This window comes from Otolemur garnettii, unplaced genomic scaffold (genome assembly GCF_000181295.1).
Source record: "Otolemur garnettii isolate 467f Iridium unplaced genomic scaffold, OtoGar3 scaffold00005, whole genome shotgun sequence".
Classification (NCBI taxonomy): Eukaryota; Metazoa; Chordata; class Mammalia; order Primates; family Galagidae; genus Otolemur; species Otolemur garnettii.
In genome coordinates this window covers 32,572,342-32,592,427 of record NW_003852400.1, presented here as the reverse complement: position 1 = coordinate 32,592,427, position 20,086 = coordinate 32,572,342, and the positions used below count along the sequence as shown (strand labels likewise).

Below are 20,086 nucleotides of genomic sequence, written 5' to 3'. Positions count from 1 at the left end.
TATATATAGGGTGGAGCCTGTGGCCAAAGGACTAGGGCACCAGTCCACCTGGGTGACCTTGACCAGGAGGGGAATAGGGAGTTTACAGTAACCTTTTCATTTCCAAATGAAGTTACATTAACCTCTTCATTCCCAAATGGAGTTACATTAACCTTTTCAGCAGCCATATACTCCCTTCCCATTGTCCCACCCTTCCCTAGTTTGTCATGCATTCTTTCCAAAAATTGGGACTTTTTAAAAATGCCACGGGACACAAGACAAATTGTTAAAAATCAGGACTGTCTTGCTAAAAGTGGGACATCTGGTCACCTTATCCATGGGCGTAGGCCTACAGTGCCAGCACCATGGACAAGTGTCGTGGGCTCTGAACTGCTAGCATGCTCCGTAGTCACAGACGAGACCAGAAATGGCATGATAAACAGTACAAGAAAGCCCATCTGGGCACAGTCCCGAAGGCCAACCCTTTCGGAGGTGCTTCCCATGCAAAGGGGATTGTGTTGGAAAAAGTAGGAGTTGAAGCCAAACAGCCAAATTCTGCCATCAGGAAGTGTGTCAGGGTCCAGCTGATCAAGAATGGCAAGAAAATCACAGCATTTGTACTCAACGATGGTTGCTTGAACTTTATTGAGGAAAACGATGAAGTTCTGGTTGCTGGATTTGGTGGAAAAGGTCATGCTGTTGGTGACATTCCTGGAGTCCGCCTTAAGGTTGTCAAATTAGCTAATGTCTCTCTTCTGGCTCTTTACAAAGGCAAGAAGGAATGACCAAGATCATAAATTTTGATGAAAGCACAGTAATAAATTTTCATATGCCAAAAAAAAAAAAAAATGGTCCATGTAAAGACCTAGGCCTACTTTACTGATATGTACATGTGGTACATGTTCAGTCAATGACAATTAGGTCAACTTAAGGAGATGGTCAATGTAGGGAGGTGGTCATCTATGGAGGTTCTACTGTATTGTGTTTTTTCATTATGTACAAAAAGTCATTATTGAGAGATATTGACTTTTACGGTAACATGCTAGGTATTGTTGAGAATCAAATACAAAAATATATAACCAAGAAATCATCTAAAACAAAAAAAGAAACCAATAAGAGGGATAGAAATGTACATATATATTAGTTGCTTAAGAGAATATAGTTTCATCCACCCTCACCTCCACTTAAAAAATAGCAGCATGCAATCCAATTGGAATGTTTGCCTTTGATCAGCATTTTGAATTTATTTTTAGGGCAAAATCAAATTTACCTGTAATCGTGATTTTTATGTTTACTGTTTCTCAAGGAATCCACTTCAATTAAAGCACTATCTTAAATCTTGGGATGTATTATGCAATTTATTTCCCTCAAGGATAAAGATTAAAATTTAATTCAGAGACAGGAAACAAATAAAAGGAAATCAATTATATGCTAGAGTTTTGTAATCACAGCAGTCTGGACAATTCTGCTTTATGAATGGACCTCATTTGTTGTAAGTTCCTTTTGCTTATGGATTTTAATTCTCAGAGGGGACCACAAGAGAAATTCATTGGTATAGAACTGTTTTCTTAGCATGAATGCTATTGCAGTTCTATTGGAAGATGAAAACATGGAAAAGAAGCACAACTAGAGAAATCAAATTTGTTGTGAAATGGAACATTTGTTGTTATTTTGGAAGACTAAGTTTTTGTTGCTATTGCTGACATTATATGTTGATGTTATTATGGCACTTTTTAAAAAGTGCTTTCCCTGCAATTATTGTGCCCGTCTCAAACATGAAGGTTGTTTTTATTCATTTCACTTTTAAGATGTGATCACAGAGATGCCATGAGGCAGTGATCCATCCATACCCTGTAGCAGTGTTTCTTGAATTTTCCTATTGAGAACCATTGTCAAGGGAAGTTTATTATAATTGCATATTCCTGGGCGGTAATCCAAGCTAATCTTAGCTAAGGGCTAAGTTCTTCATTAGCCACAGTAAGTACTGTGCTTGGGGTTCATGCTACTTTTATAAATCTGATAAAGTGCATTAATTTTTTTTAAAATATGAAGCAAAAAATATAATCCATCTTGGATTATATTTATCTTTATACCGAGACAGTCATAAAATATAATGTTTAATATTTATGTATGAATTAGGAGTCCACTAAAGACAATAGTGACTAGGTCTTATTTTGTTTTTAAATGTGATTGTGTGGTTGGCACCTGTGGCTCAAAGGAGTAGGGTGCTGGCCCCTTATGCTGGAGGTGGCAGGTTCAAACCCAGCCCCGGCCAAAAACTGCAAAAAAATGTGACTGTGCTTAGCAACCAATGTATTCAGGACTACAATCCCAGAATGTCCATTTTAATCAGCACTCACAAGAATATTTTTCAGACATTGTTTTTGAATAGTATTTTAAAATTTTGTCCTTTCTGGATTCAGTCAGGGTTCATTCAGTGAGACAGAATCATTGTAAATATTATGGAAGATAGAAGTTTTTTCCAGGAGTTAGATTTTACATGGTTGTAGGAGGCATAGAGAAATAAGGTTGGGAAGTAAGATTCGGAGGATCCAAGAGGTCATCAGGCAGCTCTCCTCAGGCTGGGGCTGGATGCAGGAGTGCAAGCTGGCAGAGGAATCTCAGAGGGAGGGCTTGTCCGCGTAGGGAGCAGGACAGGAGAGGTAAAGGTGAACTGGGAGAAGACTCTGCAAAGCCGTCTCCTGTGCATCTGCCACAGGTAGGACTGTGGGGTCCCCAGTCAAGGTTTGCCAACAGGACCTGCAGCCTGGCAAGAGGAGGGTGGGATACTTAGCCAGAAACAACAAGGCAGACTTTAATGTACCTGGAGATGCTTCTGATGAATGAAATGACTGATTCTTCACTTCTGACTTTCACATCTGCAAATTTTTCATTCAGCAGACACTCACCTGAAGGCACATAGGGAAAGGATTCTGGAAATCCACTTACAGCTTCACCACATTGACAGTGCAAGTGTCTGTATATCTGTCACTTGAATGCTGGGTAATTTCCCCTGAGTGACACATACTCTGCTCTGTGGGTAGCTGAGGTGCTGCTTCTCCTGCCCTCTCACCGGCTCTGTGATCTGGGGGAAGTGATCTAACCTGTCTGAGCCTCACTTTTCTAACTCATATGACAATGGAGAGAGTCAGAGTACCCACTTCAAAGGACTATGAGAACTCAGTGAGATAAATCTGGGAAGGTGTTTTTGCCAGACGTTCAGGCACGTGGCAAATGTCCCTTATTACAAAGTAGACCACAATACAAATGAGTGACTACTACAATTCGGGAAGTAGTTCTAAATCTGCTCAAACTCTAGTGCTATTTGTTATCTTAAGAATTAAATAGCACGGCTCGTCGCCTGTGGCTCAAGTGGCTAAGGCGCCAGCCACGTACACCCAAGGTGGTGGGTTCAAATCCAGCCTGGGCCTGCCAAACAACAATGACGGCTGCAACCAAAAAATAGCCAGGCATTGTGGTGGGCGCCTGTGGTCCCAGCTACTTGGGAGGCAGAGGCAGAAGACTTGCTTGAGCCCAGGAGTTAGAGGTTGCTGTTAGCTGAGATGCCACGACACTCTACCCAGGGGGACAGCTTGAGGATCCTGTCTCAACAAAAAATAAAAATAAAAAAAAAACAATAAAAAAAATTTAAAAAAAGAATTAAATAGCACAAAGTAACCTAATTGTTTGTACCCTCATATTAATCTGAATTTTAAAAAAATTTAATAGCCAGAGAAATGAACCAGGCCACTTAAAAGGAATGATAATGAGATGGCTAACTTCATAACACTGACTTTGAAAGCCAATAGGAAGTAAGAAATTAATATTTTCAATATGCTGAGAGAAAACAATTGTAAACCTAGAACTCTTTATTTGAAACTGTTTTTGTTATGTTCCCGGCAGCTGAGAGAAGGATGGACCCCACTTCAGATGTAATTAATTAATAGAAATTTATTAGAATTTAATACACCTGCAGTGCACCTACAGGGGGCTTTTGTGGTGGGCCAACAAGCAGCCATGAATGGCAAATTCAAAAGCCTTAAATACTGTAAATCTTGCTGAAGCAAGTGCAGCTCAGCAACTCAGGGTCACCAGGTAAAGGTACATGTACTAGTTCACAACAACTCAGCACAACTCAAGGGTTACAAGGCAGGGGTACATACGTTAATTCATAAGGGGTTACACAACTCAGGGTAGGATTCAAAACAGGGGTACATATTACATGGGTTATACAGTACATTAACTCATAGATCACAAGATGGGAGTCAGTTCAAAAGAGTGCCAAGTGTCAAAGAACTAGGGACTTTCCATTAAGGGCTCAACCCCTCCCTGTGCACAACCCCTCCCTGCATACTTCCTTAATTTCAGACTGCTTCTTCACCCTTGAGGGGGCTGGGACCAAAAGGCTTAGGAGAGGTTTCCTTTTTAAGGATAGGGGGCTTGTTCCCCCCACTGGTCTCAGCGGGGAATCAAGGGATCTAGGTCATCACATTTTTCAAAGACAAAGCCAAAATGCATTTCACCCGTTAAGAGGTTGACCATTAACAAATCTACCTTAACAGAAATCCCCAAATATGTAATGTATGTGGAAGGAGAATAATCCCAGCTAGAAGGACAAGAATGTGAAAAGCAATAATAAACAAAGATGTAAAATATTAACTAAGTCTCAATAAATGTCAATTGTGTTAAAAATGAGATTAATACTATCAGTAATTGATTCATTATGATATACTTTATTACCAGACAAGACTCAGCAGATTTCTGGGACTCTTTTGAGAGTCTTTGCTGCTGCAGCAAACTTATAAAATTTAACTATTTTGTCTTAGGTGGTGACTCTCCACTTACATGATTGGAAAAGATTCTAAAATTGACTCCTGAATTTCATGTTATGGCAAGCATATTCTGTACTGAAGAAAAGTCAGAGGAACAATGCTTAATCTAGTACAAGTCTAGTCTCTAAATCAACAAGTGACTTCATGCTTCAGTATTCTTTTGACAATTACAATTTTTCAGGGACTTGACTTTCGAAGGTTATGTAAATCTGAGTACAGCCAAGGCTACTAGGTTTCTCTTAGTATATTTCCCCCCCCTTTGATGAAGACAGAGTTCCTTATTTTTAACTAGTCACACAGTCATGTAGAATAGAGCTTGCATTTTCCATTTTCCTTGGTAACTAGCCAGTTCTGGCCAATGAAATCCATTAAAACCTAGTGAGTGCAATTCCCAAGATATGTCTGTAAAGGGCAGAAGTGTGCTGTTAATCGCCCCACCTCACTTGTTCAAGACTGTAAATGAGGTGGGGAGACACCGTGAGGCCCCAAAAGAAGGCATCCTATGGATGGCCAAGCGGTAAGTGGGGAGAAGCCGGGGTCTCAGACTCTGCAGAGAACTTTACCTTTGTTTAAGCAATGTTTGTGTTTTTGTTGTTTCTGGTTTTATTTTGCTTTTTTAAAAATATATATATATAGATAGATTTTTTTTTTTTTTAGTTGGACCTACAACCTAAACAAGACTTGGCTATAAAACATACATATGTAAATTTATAGGGACACGGAAATTTTGTTATTGTAAACACTGCTCTACATCTTTACATTTCACTGAAAACTGCGTTTATTATTTCTTATGCTGTCAATATTTTAAAAATTTTCTTTTTTTTATTTCAAAATATTAATGGTGTACAAATGTTTTAGGTTACATGAATCACATTTGGAATGCTCAAGTCCTAGCTACAGGTGTGCCCGTCACCCAAATAGCATTCACAGTACTCAGCCAGTGGGTAGATTTTTGCCCCTCTTCTCCTCCCCCTCACCTTGGTTGATTTCTACTGATTTACTTCCTCTGTGTACATTTGTGATCATCAGTCAGTTCCAATTTAATAGTGAAGACGGGTGGTGTTTGTTTTTCCATTCTAGAGACACTTCACTTAGGGGAATTGTTGCCAATTCCATCCAGATTGTTGCAAAAGGTATTAGTTTGTCTTTTTTTATGGCTGAGTAGAACTACATGGCATTGGTATACTACATTTTATTAATCCACTCATGAATTGATGGGCATTCATGGTTGGATTACAAAATAGTACAACCTCTATGGAAAACAGTATATACATTCCTTGGTAAACTAAGTTCTACTATTTGATCCAGCAATCCCAATACGGGGTATTTACCCAAAGGGAAAAAAAGATGTTTCACCAAGAAGACACCTGCACTTGAATGTTTATTGACGCACAATTCACAATTGCAAAGAAGTGAATCAACCCAGTGCCTATTAATTCACAAGTGGAGAAATATTTTACCAATTTTCAAAAGCCATGAAAGATAATGAATGCACTAAGAAATCTAGAGGAATGTCTTATGAAAACACTTTCATCTGTAAAGCCCTTCTCCTTAAGAAAGAAAGCATCTACTTTTAAGATCAGATTTTTATGCCCTGTCCAAACGTACAGGTAATTTTAAGTAATAGCAACAATAATAGAGAATGGCTTCATTGGCGTTCGTTTTAATAAAACTATAATTGAGACTCAGAGCCAATACAACTAACATACGTAATCATTTCATTTTAACAAAGAGAACCTTTACAAAAATAGCTGACTGCTTCCTTTGTCTAGACAAAATCACTTTGTAGACTCTACAGAAGCCCGGAAAATGATTAAATTACACAATATTTAAGACTGGTTTTCATGGCAACATTGAATAATTCTATCACATCTTTTTTTTTTTTTAAAGCAATCATTTGAGGTTATAATATTTGAGCCACATGCTAAGCCTGCTGTTTTGTACATAAATTATTTACATTTTTTTTTGTTTTTTAAGAATTTCATGTCTGAGTAAGTTAAATTTACAATAAGAAAATACTAACCTTACAGATGTAAAGAATAAGTTTCCAAAAATCTGAGATTTTTTTTTGTATTTTTTGTATTTTTTGTATTTTTTTTTTTTTTTTGCTGTTTTTTTTTTTTATTTGGCCAGGGCTGGGTTTGAACCTGCCACCTCTGGCATATGGGGCTGATGCCCTACTCCTTTGAGCTACAGGCACCACCTAGGATAATGTATATTTTTATAATGTTAATTTAACAGGACTAAATGCTTACATTTCAAAAATTATAAAAGTGTATTGGAATTAACCATGTGATTATATTAACTGTGCTATATTAGGCTTTTATTTATTAGGTATGTTTTAAGCACAGGATTAGATCTGCATATGTTAGTTCTTAATATTATAAAATAGACAGATAAATAAACTCTTTATTCCAAAAATAAAAAAAACAAATAACTTAATTTCCACAAATAAAATGTAGTTCCACACAAATTTTATTACAAAATACTTTCTATTTCATTGTTAACATGTATTTTCCTTTAAAATCATTATTTATGAACAACATTTTAAAGCATGCCTTCCCTAACATTTGAAGGTGTAATCAAAGTTTTTCAATTTGCTCTACTGAGAAAGAGAGTAGACATATCATAGCTTTTGATCTATGTGGTGTAATTGTGGAATAATGACTAAATTTCTCTGTTACAGAATATCTTCAAGAACGGTGGGCAATGCTGTCACTTCCTCTATGAGTGGGTGATGGAGATTGATACTGTGAAGTATATAGGAACATGTGAAAAGCAAGAAACAGTTTACACTAAAATATGGTAAAAATAAAATTTAGTTTTTCTCTTAAAAACTAGAATTTAATGGATTAAAAATATGAAAACTCTAGACAATTATCCATAATATTACTGTGTGGAGATAATTGCCATTCATATTGTGATGTATGTCTTCTATTAATTTTAACATATAATTTTATGTATCTGCATACAGATACATATCTCTATACCAATAATGAATTTTAATTGAGTTCATTTTATATAGACTACACATATTTATATATTTTAAATGTCCTTTAATAACTGTGTACTATTGTATTTCATAGGATTTTTATAATCCTTCACTTCTGAGGCATTCAGGAAGCAATTACCTGTTCAGACACTATTAATAGGAACCACGTTGAAATGACAAGTGAGACACAATCTATTTATTCACTCTCTTACCTCATCTTCTTTCTAAAGCACAGGGCAGTAGGCACATGACATTTTGACCCTATTACAATGAAGATAATGTTACATCACTTGTTCTGTCTCCATTGAAAATTAGGTGTAGATATAATTCCAAACGCCAGGGAGTATACAGAACATCTTGGCACTTACATGATGACATAATTTCAAGTTTGTAGCCTGGCCTAAAAGAGCAAAGGCAGATGATTGCGATCGAAGAAGTACTGCTCAGGGTAGTTACAATGTATGATGTACTTTGGAAGCACTTATTATTCCTCACTAAAAATATGCATACGTGTCTATAAGTACCACCCCTCCACACAGGCAGCCCTGGTAGTGCTGGGATTTGTGAACCTTGTACACGCTGGAGCTTTATTTTTCTTGTTTGTGTTTTCTAGGTAACGAGTAAGGGAACTTTGTGGTATTTTATTATTATTTAGTCTTTTGTTTCTAATCTGTAAAACACATTTGTGAAAATTACTCTTTAAGTAATTAGAACAGTTGTTTCTTATCAATCAAAGATATATAATACTATTAAGAAAGTCAAGCACATGCCCGTTCCTTTGGATTATTGTATAAATACTCGACTCATCAGCATACTCATCTGCCCAGAAGCACCAATTTTAGACCCTTTCTAGACTTAAAAAAAAAAAAGCATACAATTGCCTTTCTGAGTCTGACAAAAGTTTATGCTTTTGAAAGAGGAATATTTTTAAATATTATATTCAAATTAAGTGATGCTCATCTTTTTATATAAGCTAAGTAATAAAAATTTAAGGCCACAATTTCATAATTTACTTATACAATAAAGATTCCTGGCTTGGCACCTGTAGCTCAGCGGTTAGAGCACCAGCCACATACATCGGAGCTGTTGGGTTCGAACCCAGCCTGGGCCTGCCAAACAGCCATGACAAGTACAAGCAAAAAAATAGCCAGGCATTGTGGCGGGCGCCTGTGGTCCCAGCTACTTAGGAGGCTGAGGCAAGAGAATCGCTTAAGCCCAGGAGTTTGAGGTTGCTATGAGCTGTGATACCACAGCACTCTACCGAGGGCGACATAGAGAGAATCTGTCTCAAAATAAATAAATAATTAATTAAAGTTTCCTAATGCAATGTATAATTTATAATGCCTGCTGCTTATCAATTTTTAAATGTAGAATGCTCTGGCTTTATAATTTTTATGTAATCTACCTGACTTGAGCATTAGCAAAATGATTAGTCCTGGGATAGTGTTCTCTAGGTTGATTAAAGTCATTCTTAAAACCCAACCATCACTTCTTGTGTTACAAGGAAACATCAAGTTTTAATGAGCAAGCTGCTCTATACTGTCAGAAACCAACTGCATATGTCTCACACATTTTGTAACTAAAAAGAAAAATTAGTGCCAGTATGCCCTGCTTGACTGAGTGGAAATATGTTTTTAAAATACTTCTGAATATACACATGGCACCAAAGACCAAATACTGACATATTATAAATATTTACTCATTGACTAAAATAACTTTTACTTCGAAAATACATCTGAGTTAACTGTAGACTGCATGTTCAGTGAGACCTTGGCAGAGATGGGGTCAGGGCAGGCTTCCAGTAAAATCAAGGAAGGTGACAAGAGGCAGGTACAGAGCCTTGCCTCTCTATGGGACAGACAGGTGGAGCAGCATGCACCTTACCTTGGCACATCACCTGGGTGTTTAGGGCAATAGCAGTAAGTTGGTCTAACAAATTCATGGAGCCAGAGTTCAGAGGATTCTGAGTAGTGGCCAGGCTGTGACTAATAGTTAGACTTAGAAAAGCCTGCCAACCAAATAGTGAGATTTCTACTCATCCATTTCAACTTCAATAGCAGGACGCCTCCAAATCTTCAGAAGAATGGTCCTAAGAAATATAGAGATTTAATGGTAATTATGATCCCTATACTGGCAACCTTGGAAGGTTACTAACAGAGGAGCAGGATAACATAGGGCAGGAACTGAATTAGTAACCAAAGGAAATGTAATTTACATTCAGATCCTGGCCTCTTAGTGCAGTGACTGTGAGATCAGGGGCTGTGGTTTAAACTCTTATTTTTTTCAGTGTCCTATTTATAAAACAGAGATGTAACAGTCAGTATCTATTTGGTAAAGTTGTTAGGGTTATATGAGATAATGGCTAGGAAATAAGTTTCTTAGCTTCATTTCTGGCACAGGCCAGACATTCAGTAAATATTAAATAAGTAGTAGCAGAAATTGTTGTGGCAAGGTAATCACGTTGTCTTTTCTCTCTGCAGTCTCTCTTCCCGCCTCATTCCATTGAGATAGCCAAGCTCTTGTGCACTCTTAGGTCTCAGGGGAAGTTGCACTGCCCAGATAACACTAAAAGCCACTTAAATGACACATCCTTTCTTGCCATTTGATATCTTAAAGCTTCAGGATTAAGAAATCTGGGCAAATGCGCCTGGGAGTAAGTAGGGAAGAAAAGAACCATGTGAAATATAAAGAGAAAGACTGATGAAAAGACACCAAGGTAAAGGTTAGAAGGGAAAATTAGAGAGGGTGAATAATAAATGCCAGAATTCCCAGCTTCAGGACAGTATTCTGACCCCAAGCAAACCATTAAAAACCACCTGATAGATCTGAAGAACTTCTGTAGATTTATACAATAATGTTTTTAGCTATGACTATTATGGTTCAGATGTTAGTAGGTCTAGCTTTATTTTCTAAACTGTATTTCTTGAGCTCTTGAGTGATAATGTTGCCCTAATAATGACTGAATTTGGAATTCCACCTACCACATAAGGTAGTGACTTAGAACCAGTTTTAATTTAATGAATTATGATTAAAAAGTGACTATTTCTTAGGTACTTGAGTTTGTGGATCAGAATTCATATGTTCTGAATCTTAATTATTACAACATATGTGTGAGTAAGAGCTCAGAAATTATGAGTAATACAAAAGCTTTGGACCTTGATATGGAAACCAACTATTTGGCTCTAGAGCTGAAAGAATAGCTCACAGATCAGGTAATTTGAGAGTTAACATAACACTAATCATATAAACAAAGATATACTTACTCTTCAGTCTTTTGGGAGGAAGAGAAACATTGGCAGAAATGACCTTTCTTAAGACCTTTTTTAACAAATTCTTTAAATCATTCCATTACCTTGGAGAGTGAGAGTCTTAGCATTTGCCTAAAAAGAAATCATATACACGAAGGCGGTCTGAAAAGTATCTAGCCATGAACTATGAAAAGTAGAGATGGACATGGCTAGATACTTTTGGGTCAACCTTATAAGTTTAATACTCAAAGATTATTTTAGTTATCAATATGTATTTAGTTATACCCCCAAGTATTATAATCACCATGTTTTTCTTGAGGATACGTATTAGATGTTTGCCTTTGAGTCCCCTTCAGTGAAACAAGCCAAATCTAGATCTCTCTACAGTTTTACTATATTACTGAATGAATCAGTGGTTGAGGGCATCACCAAGGAGGCAAAAACAAAAACCACAAAAAGACAAACAAGGAAGTAGTTTGAACCTGAAACTCCCCTACAAGCACTGCCAAACTTCAGGGTTCTTCTCAGGGCAAATGCCATCAGTATTGGACCCAGATGACAGGACCATGAACCATTGGAAGAAAGAGAAGTTCTCAGATTCTTTAATTAAGACCAGGTCCTAGAAAGTAGATAAACTGGTTTAACTTGCTAGATCTCCTGACTCCTAGGAAGAGGACATGCATATTTACTCTGGAAGGTCACTGATGAAGGTCAACTTTAAGGCTATGGTGAAAGAGCAGGGACACACAGGGGACAAGTGCCCATGACAAGTGTAAGTTTAAAAACCCCGAGGACTTCAGATACCAGAACCATCACATATAAACTTCAAATATAAACATATATGAAAATTTTTTATGGAAACATAAAATCAGAGAAAAGGAAAAATTAACCAGAAGATATTCCAAATGATCAGGAAACTTGAAAGAACCAAAATCAACTTTAGGAAACAAAAATATAATTATGGAAATAGTAAGTGAAAAAAACCCCAATGTAGGGGTTCAAGTGTAGATTAGATAAAACTGAAGCTAGAACTGGTAAATTAGAAAAAGATCTGGTGAAATTACTAACAAAATGTTTCTTCACAAAGAAACAAAGGGATTTAAAAAATAAAAGCAAGACGAAGACATTTTGAGACTAGAAGGCCTGTCTTATGTACAATTAGAGCCTTATGAAGAGAGATGAAATGAAATGAAAGAAAAGAAAAAAAAATTTCAAGAAATGTCCACTGAGTATATTTTATTAATGCCAAAAGTAAATAGAACTCCCTAATTAAAACTATTGTAAGGAAAAACAAAAGGGAAATAATAAAAGAATATCTTAAATAATGCCAGAGGTAAAAAATAAATTCCTTCAAAGAAATGTTCATTTGAGAGAAAGTTGTTTGCCATGAGCAGAATGGATGCTATAGAATTGGAATATCTTCTAAGTGCTAATAGGAAATGACTATAAACTGTGTGTTGTATAGTTAACAAAATTAATTGCTATTTATTAGCATTTTATTTCCTTAAAACTCAGTTTCAAGGACAGAGTGAATCTTTCTCCAGAATTCAAAGCAAATGCTTTTGTTGATATCATTTTTATAACTTATAATATATCTTATTTCACATATAAGTAATATGCAATTTTAATTTTTATTATTGCCAGGTGTTAAGTCTCCTTTCTGTTTATTTTTACTTACTTTCAGCCCGCATCCCTACATTATTCTATTCCTTACCATGGTATATTTAATGCCCGTGTTGTATTTAAATACATTTTGATAAAATGTCAACTGATGATAAGAATATGAATCAATGTCAACTCTTACATAGCGGAGTATTATATTGGAAGTCAACTTGGCACAATCTCATAAGATTAAAACCAATGATGCAGCACTTCTAATATTCCCTGACTCCCTGTTCCCAAAGCACTCTAATAAATGACCACCAGGAGAAAAGAATATCCGTCGCATCACTATGAGGAATAAAATATTGGAAGCAATTCACCAGCCAATTTTCAGGAAAATAAATATTTTAAGCAGTGAAAATGAATGAACAACAGCTTCACACACTGAGGTCGAAGAAATTTAGAAAGAATTGTGAGTGGATGCAGCAAGTCCAAGATGAGGACATCCACTATGGTAACATTTAGACAACTTGAAAACAAAGTTAAAAGTACACGGTGCCTGGAGTTGCATATTTTATGTGATAAAAATACTAAGAACATGGCAAGTGGATGATAAATATAAAATTCTGGAAAGTGGTTCCCTGGGTGGGAGTAGGCAGGGGAGGAGATAAGAAGACAAAGATAGACGCAAAGGTGTTGGAATGTTCTCGGTCTTAATTTGAGTGTTTTAGTTCAGAGGGGTATTTATTCTCTTACTAAACATGTGTTACATATGTGATGTGTGTAATATATATGTGCATAAATAATTTTGTCATGTGTCAAATATTACCTAATTACATTCTTAGGGACTAAACTAAAAAGTCAGTTTATCATTTTTGAGACTTTTATTGATACACCCAGGCCTCGCACTACATTTGTTTCGTTATGTGTGGGCTCCATAAGCATTTTGTCTTCATTCAAGAAAATTTCATTTTCTGTTGCTCAGCTTTGTTAAGAGTAGCTGCTGTGTTACCTTCTCAGGCTGTTTATTAGCTGTATGAAGGTAAGTACGGAAACACTGATAATGATTTGTATTGCTTGTCCCTGCTTCATTGACTCTTGGTTGCATGTGTTGTAATGCATGGCCCAGACAAACTGGTTGTTTCCAATATTTTCAGGTTCATTTATGAAGTTTTACATAGGATATATTTTTCCCATAGATAATTAAAATTTGATTTTATGCCACTAAACTTAAAACAGTTCATTGCCTCAGAATCTATACAATATTTGGAATGGCATGATTTTGATTCAGCCTGACCAAGTGATGCAGTGGAATCTAATTCCATGCTGTGTCTTTCACTCTCCCTAAAACATCCAGGAGGGAGGAGAGTCATGAGAATTATAAAACATGTACCTCGCCATTACTATCTAACTTCATTTTCACAAAATTTTTATGAACATATGACAATAAAACAGAGTGCCCTCTAGGACTTTCTAAAGGAGGAGTTCAGAATAAGTAACAATTATGCAAGATGAAAGTTCCAATAATAGATGTACTAAAAAAAGTGGGGGGGAAATGTCATCCAAAGGAAGAAGGCAATTCTAACTTTCTTGGAGTTGCTGGTAAGGTCATAAGTGGAGGAACTTAAGAGCTGAGCTAGATTTGAAGTGTGTGCACAGTATCATTTGGTGGGTGAAGAGAAGAATGGGCTTAGCCACTCTAGAGCAAAGGGCAGACGAGTGCTGCAGACGAGTGCTGGGACCTGGGCAGTTCTCAGACATCAGGGAAGCAAGAAGAACAATTTTTCCAGTTAAACTCTTCTACATTGTTTCACTGCCTCTTACCTCATCTCCCTACCATCTCTCCTCCTCAACATTATTACACTGCTCTTTTAAAAACACTTTCAATCATTTCCCTCCCCAGCCTAAAAATACTCACCGACCTCTTCTTACCCCTGGCAAAATTTATTCTGGAGTTTGAACTCAGAGACCTTCTCAATATAATCATAATAGTTCTTATGCACCATCATTCCTTCTAATCATCTATTATGAAACTCTTTTATCAGAAAATGCCTCCAGCCACTGCCATCAATCTTTGATTTGTGCGCTGGTCTGTCTTTGATTTTATGAGCCCCCTTCGACCACCACTACATCACATCTTTTGCCACATGTTTTAGGATACTTATCAAGTTCTAGTGCCTCTAAAACATTTCCCAAACCTCTGAGGCATGATTTTCTCTTCAAAATTCTCGACAGCGCAGAAAGTATTAACATTTGACAAATGAAAATCAGAGAATTATGGAGAGGGAAAAACCACAAATAAAATAAAAGAGAAATCTTCTTGGCTCTGGAACATAAGTTGTCAGATCAATAGTATTCATGAGTTTCCCAGCAAATGTATAACAAATAATTGCTTCATTACATATAGATGATTTTGAAATTTCTGAATAGCATGAGTGAAAAATAATCTAAATTTTTCTAGAGATATAAGTCACAGATGCATGGGCAAGGATTATCAGAAACCATACCTACTTTGAGGCTGTGGACAAAGGCTTTGAAATTCTAAGGGAAGATAATTTTCCACCTAGGCTTCTATATCCAGAATTTTAACAACCAAGTGTGGGATGTAGATAAATAAACCATTCTCAGACATTTCTGGCCAAGGAAAGCTTATATTCCATGGAATCTTCTGTTGACATTTTATAATATAATTTGGCAAACTAAGGAATTAAACCAAGAAAGAGGAAGTCACAGAACCCAGAAAACAGTCTCTACACCAGAATTTCAAGGCAGGGAACAGACTGTGGGACATCTGTGTGGCAGATCTAGAAGATAAACCATCCCAGAGGGGGAATGATGAAGGGAGAAAGCTTGACAAGAGGTAAATACTGGAACAAAACCGAGCAAATAGAGATTTCTAAACACATACACACAGCAACAGTAAAGACAGTCCCCCTGGAAATTCACTGCTTTCACATTAAGCAAATAAAATACGGCCTAATTTCAAACAATTGATTACTTGTAAGAAAACACATAGTTTTACCTTCACACAAGGAACTTAACTGTTCAAGGGGTCCAGAGATTGTTAGTTTGGACCCCCATGAAAAGGCCTATAATCTTAGCACACCATTTGCCCCAGAATGGAATCTTAGTACTGATGTAAATGCTTCTTTTTTATTAAAAATTTTAGAATCAACTAATACTAAAGCAATGATGACTCAACTGCAGAAGTGAATGTGGGTGGTTATGTCTTGATTATATAAATGGAATGGTACAGCTGACAGAATTTATGAGAGAAAAACCAGGGAGACAGGTACAAGCGAGGGGAGGGGAGATTGCACCCTTATTTGACAGGGTGAGACATTGAGAGATGCTGTTGAACACTAAGGGGAAAGAAATAGTTGTTTCATAAGAAGATTTAAAGATACAAAGTAAAATATATAAAAATTTAAAATGAAAATAGATGTCTAAGTATTTGAAGAAGGACAGTGGAAAGGAGGAGAAATAGAAGCAAAACGGAGACGTCTTCGCCTTTATATGGGAAACCAAATACATACTGTCTCAATTCAAACTACTGAGCAACAGAGGAATATGGGGATTACCTCCAAGTAGGGAGGCAAACACAAGAAAAACTTAAAACAGAAAAATTTAAAAGGGTCCTCTGATGAGTAGGACTTGGGTATCTAAGGTATTTGCTTTTATTACTGAGTTCTTTATTATTGATTTGCTACAAGGTAAATCGCATTGATAAAAGGATAGAATTTTTTTTGTTGTCAGATTGCAGTATTTATTTTATTTTGTTTTGTTTTATTTCAGGTTAATTTGAGGTTACAAGGTTTGCATTTGTTAGGTAGAGTCTTTCTTGTAGTTGTGTCCTGTACTCAAGAGGTATGCCATATGCCCTTTGATTGTGCCATTAAGTGGGAGCACACCAAGCCCCTTCTTTCTTCTCCTCTTCCTCTCCCCCAATTTTCCTCCCCTAAACTCGACTTGAGTTTTTCTCTTGTGTGGGCGTGTATTAGATCATCTACTGGCTTCATTTTAGTATTGAGTACATTGGATGCTTGCCTTTCCATTCTTATGATACTTAACTCAGAAGAATGTGTTTCAGCTCCATCCAGGTCAATACAAAAGATGTAAAGTCTCCATCTTTTATGGCTGAATAGTATTCCATGGCATACATATACTAAATGGTGGGCATTTAGGTTGTTTCCACATCTTGGCAATTGTAAATTGAGCTTCAGTAAACAATCTAATACAAATGTCCTTACGATAAAATGATTTAGAAATATGAAGTATTTTTATTTAAAATTGCATATTTGAACAATATATAATGCTTTTAAAAATTCTATACTTTTCTATGTTCCTTTCAGTGATAGACGGAAAAGTATAGAATTTTTAAAAACACTATAGATTATTTAAATATGCAATTTCAAATAAAAACACCTTCATATTTCTCACATAAGCTTGTCTTTTCCCAAAGAAAATGTAAGCTCAAAATATATGGTTATTTCATTTACTCTGGTAAATGTTACTGTCAGAAAGAAAAAAACCACTAGCTGGTGGTTTGAAAGGTGGTATCTCAGAAATTTAGTGGATAGTGGGGGCTTTGAAGATGATGTCCAGCTTTTATTACTTCCCTGACTTCCATTTTCACAGTGAGTCTTCATTCCCCTGCTAAAAATTCTCTCAACTACCAGGTTGGTTGGGACAGGTAAATGTAAATACAAACACATTCACACAGGTACAAAAAATTAGTCTAAGCAAATTTTGAATAGCTTTGTCGTTTCTCTCTATTTACTTGGATAATTGAAAATTCACTTATATACAATGTATTCCTTAAATAGGAGGATTGTCATTTAGTTAGTTTAATCATGATAATCTTAAATTAAGGAGCGTTATCGTGAAGTGATGTATTCACTGAAAACATGTGAACGTCATGTATCTATAAACTGAAAGTTTCCTTTGTTGATTTTGGTAAGATTTAATTTCTTAGTCACGTACCACTGGCTCTCTGTTATGAATATGTGTAGTGTTTACAGAAAATGTATGACTGCTCCCGATTTCAGCATCAGACTACCTTTCCCTCCTCCTTTTAAAAAATCCCAGCTCCTTTGACTCATAGATCTACAGAGTCCATCACTTACCTTTTCTTATTGCCGGCCACTTCATCTTTATCCCTTATTCACTGATGGCTTCAGCTCCTAGCTAATTGTACTGTTTCCATTCTGTCCCTTCCCAGTTGTGTCCCCTCCTTCCTTCCCTGTACTCCAAGGTCGCTGTGATAACCACTTCACTGAAGGCAGTCTCAGGACCATTGCTCTCTCTTTCTCTATTGTGTCCCCTAGAACCTTGTACAAATCAAGTAGCCACTCTCACATTGTCCTTACTGAGTAGCTAAATATTGCTGCCTATCCTCACACCATAGGAACAGCAGCTGTCCTGAAGTTATGACTGCATTCCTAAACGGGCGTATGGCACAGCTGGCTAACCATTTCCTTGCATGCTTTCTTTCCCACTCTCCTGAGGGATTAGTTCACCTTTACTCTCCCCTCAAACCTATTCAAATTACTAAATAGCACATTTGGCACAACCATTATAGACAAAAAGAAATCAGTTGTCCAGGAACACCCAAGTCCCGCTCTGAATATAATAACTTACCAGCTATCCCTACACTCTTGTTCTCAGTTTTTGTGGTGAAGTGGCCCCATCAAAGTGCAACTACCGTACCTGTATTCCCCTCTCACAACTGCTCTTGCCTTTCTATACACAGCCGAACAATTATGTGTTTTCTCTTCTGAATTGTTAATATATCTTTGAATCTAATCATTCTTATTAACCAATAAGTAAAATGTAATGACCTCCTGTTGTGAAACAAAAAAAAAAAAAGGAAAAAAATAAAACCTTTCCTTGACCTCACATCTTCTGTGTTATTTCTCGATTTCTTTGCTTTCCCCCTTTAAAGTTGAGTGCCGCCACTGACTCCATTGCCTTGCTTCCCATTGTCGCCCTCCCCAGTTGATGTCTGGGTTACAATTCCTGCCCAGAAATTGCTTTCATTAATATCACTATTACCTCCACATTTTCAAATTCACCCTTCGTTCTTGGATTGCTTGACCTAGCAGCAATTTTATGATAAATAGCAATTCTTTTTTTTTTAACACCTTATTTTTTTGTCTGTGTTATAATCCCAGTCTCCGATTTGTTTTCCTCCCTCCCACACTGCCCCTTCTAGCCTCGTTACTGGCTGTTTCTCCTCTACCTCACTCATACACGGAGAGTTTACTTTCTCTCTCCCTACTAGAATACTGGTTTCTTTGAAAGGAGTTACTCAAGTGTTTTATTCTGTGCTCTATGTCCAAGGCCTAAAAGACTGTCTGGCATATAGTAAGCACTAGTTATTCATTAAATGAATAAAAAAAAATCTATTTGTCTAGTTTTGCAGGCTAGCGCAGGCTGCATTTCCAATCCTGGTTGCTTATTAGCTTTGTGGGCTTCAGAAAGGCTCTGTAAGGGGTGACAAAGTACAAAATGAAATGGTGTATGTTAGGAGCCCAGGATGGCTCTGCTGTCCACCAAGTTGATGCTAGAACAACTTTGCTCGTCTCACTTTCCAGGCCTCACTCAATGCCATCCTCTCAGAGACACCTTCATCAACAATTGTCTCTAAAGAAGACCTGCAACTCCAAGTTACATCAGATTACTCTGGTCTAGCGTCAGCACTTACCATAAGCTGATACTATTTGTCTTCTCACACTATCAGATCCTTCAAAACTGAATTCCAACTCTTAGAGTAGTGCCTAAATTATAAAATTGTTTTGTTTAAATGTTAATAGATAGCAGTAGAACCTCCATAGCTGACCACCTCCCTTGTCTACCTCCTTAAGTTGACCTGATTTTCATAGCCCAGATGTGGACCACATGTAGTGTCAGGACAGAAGGCCTGGTTCCTTAGGTTGACCACCCTCATATGTTGACTGTTTGGTTACAGGCCCTTGGGTGGTCAACTTACAGAGATTCTGCTGTAGTTGTGGAATGAATCCTTAAATGCCTAAATAAAGCTATTTGACTTTTACTCCCTGATACCAGCAAATGCCCAACTTCCCTGCTTGTAACTTTGATTTGATGTCCTGACCTATAGGGTAACAAATTGAGTGCTGCATGGTATCCTCTGTGCAGCCTTGAAACCTATCCTTCACCCTTCTCTATTCTTCTCTGCCTCAGTAGGTTGGCCTGTACAAATGGAGCCACAAGACTTCTTAGTCTTTGGTTTTGATAAAATTTGGCCTACTTCAACCCCAGAAAGAGATTAGAGTGAGAGAGAGACCAGTGGATTCAGGATTTTTACTTCTCTAAAACCATCTTACGAGGTTGCCTTGGACTAGCTGCATTTCCTCAACTCAAGGTTGCTGTCTTCCCAGCAACCCCCTGTACCCAAATCTCTCATTTAAAGT

General features: G+C 37.0%; 1 pseudogene across 1 annotated transcript; it reads left to right on the top strand.

Moving 5' to 3' along the window:
• Positions 1 to 330: 330 nt before the first annotated feature.
• LOC100966622 lies at positions 331 to 828 on the top strand (annotated as a pseudogene). Its single transcript, XR_001161755.2, has one exon. The product of XR_001161755.2 is annotated as a 40S ribosomal protein S23 pseudogene (transcript).
• Positions 829 to 20,086: the final 19,258 nt, after the last annotated feature.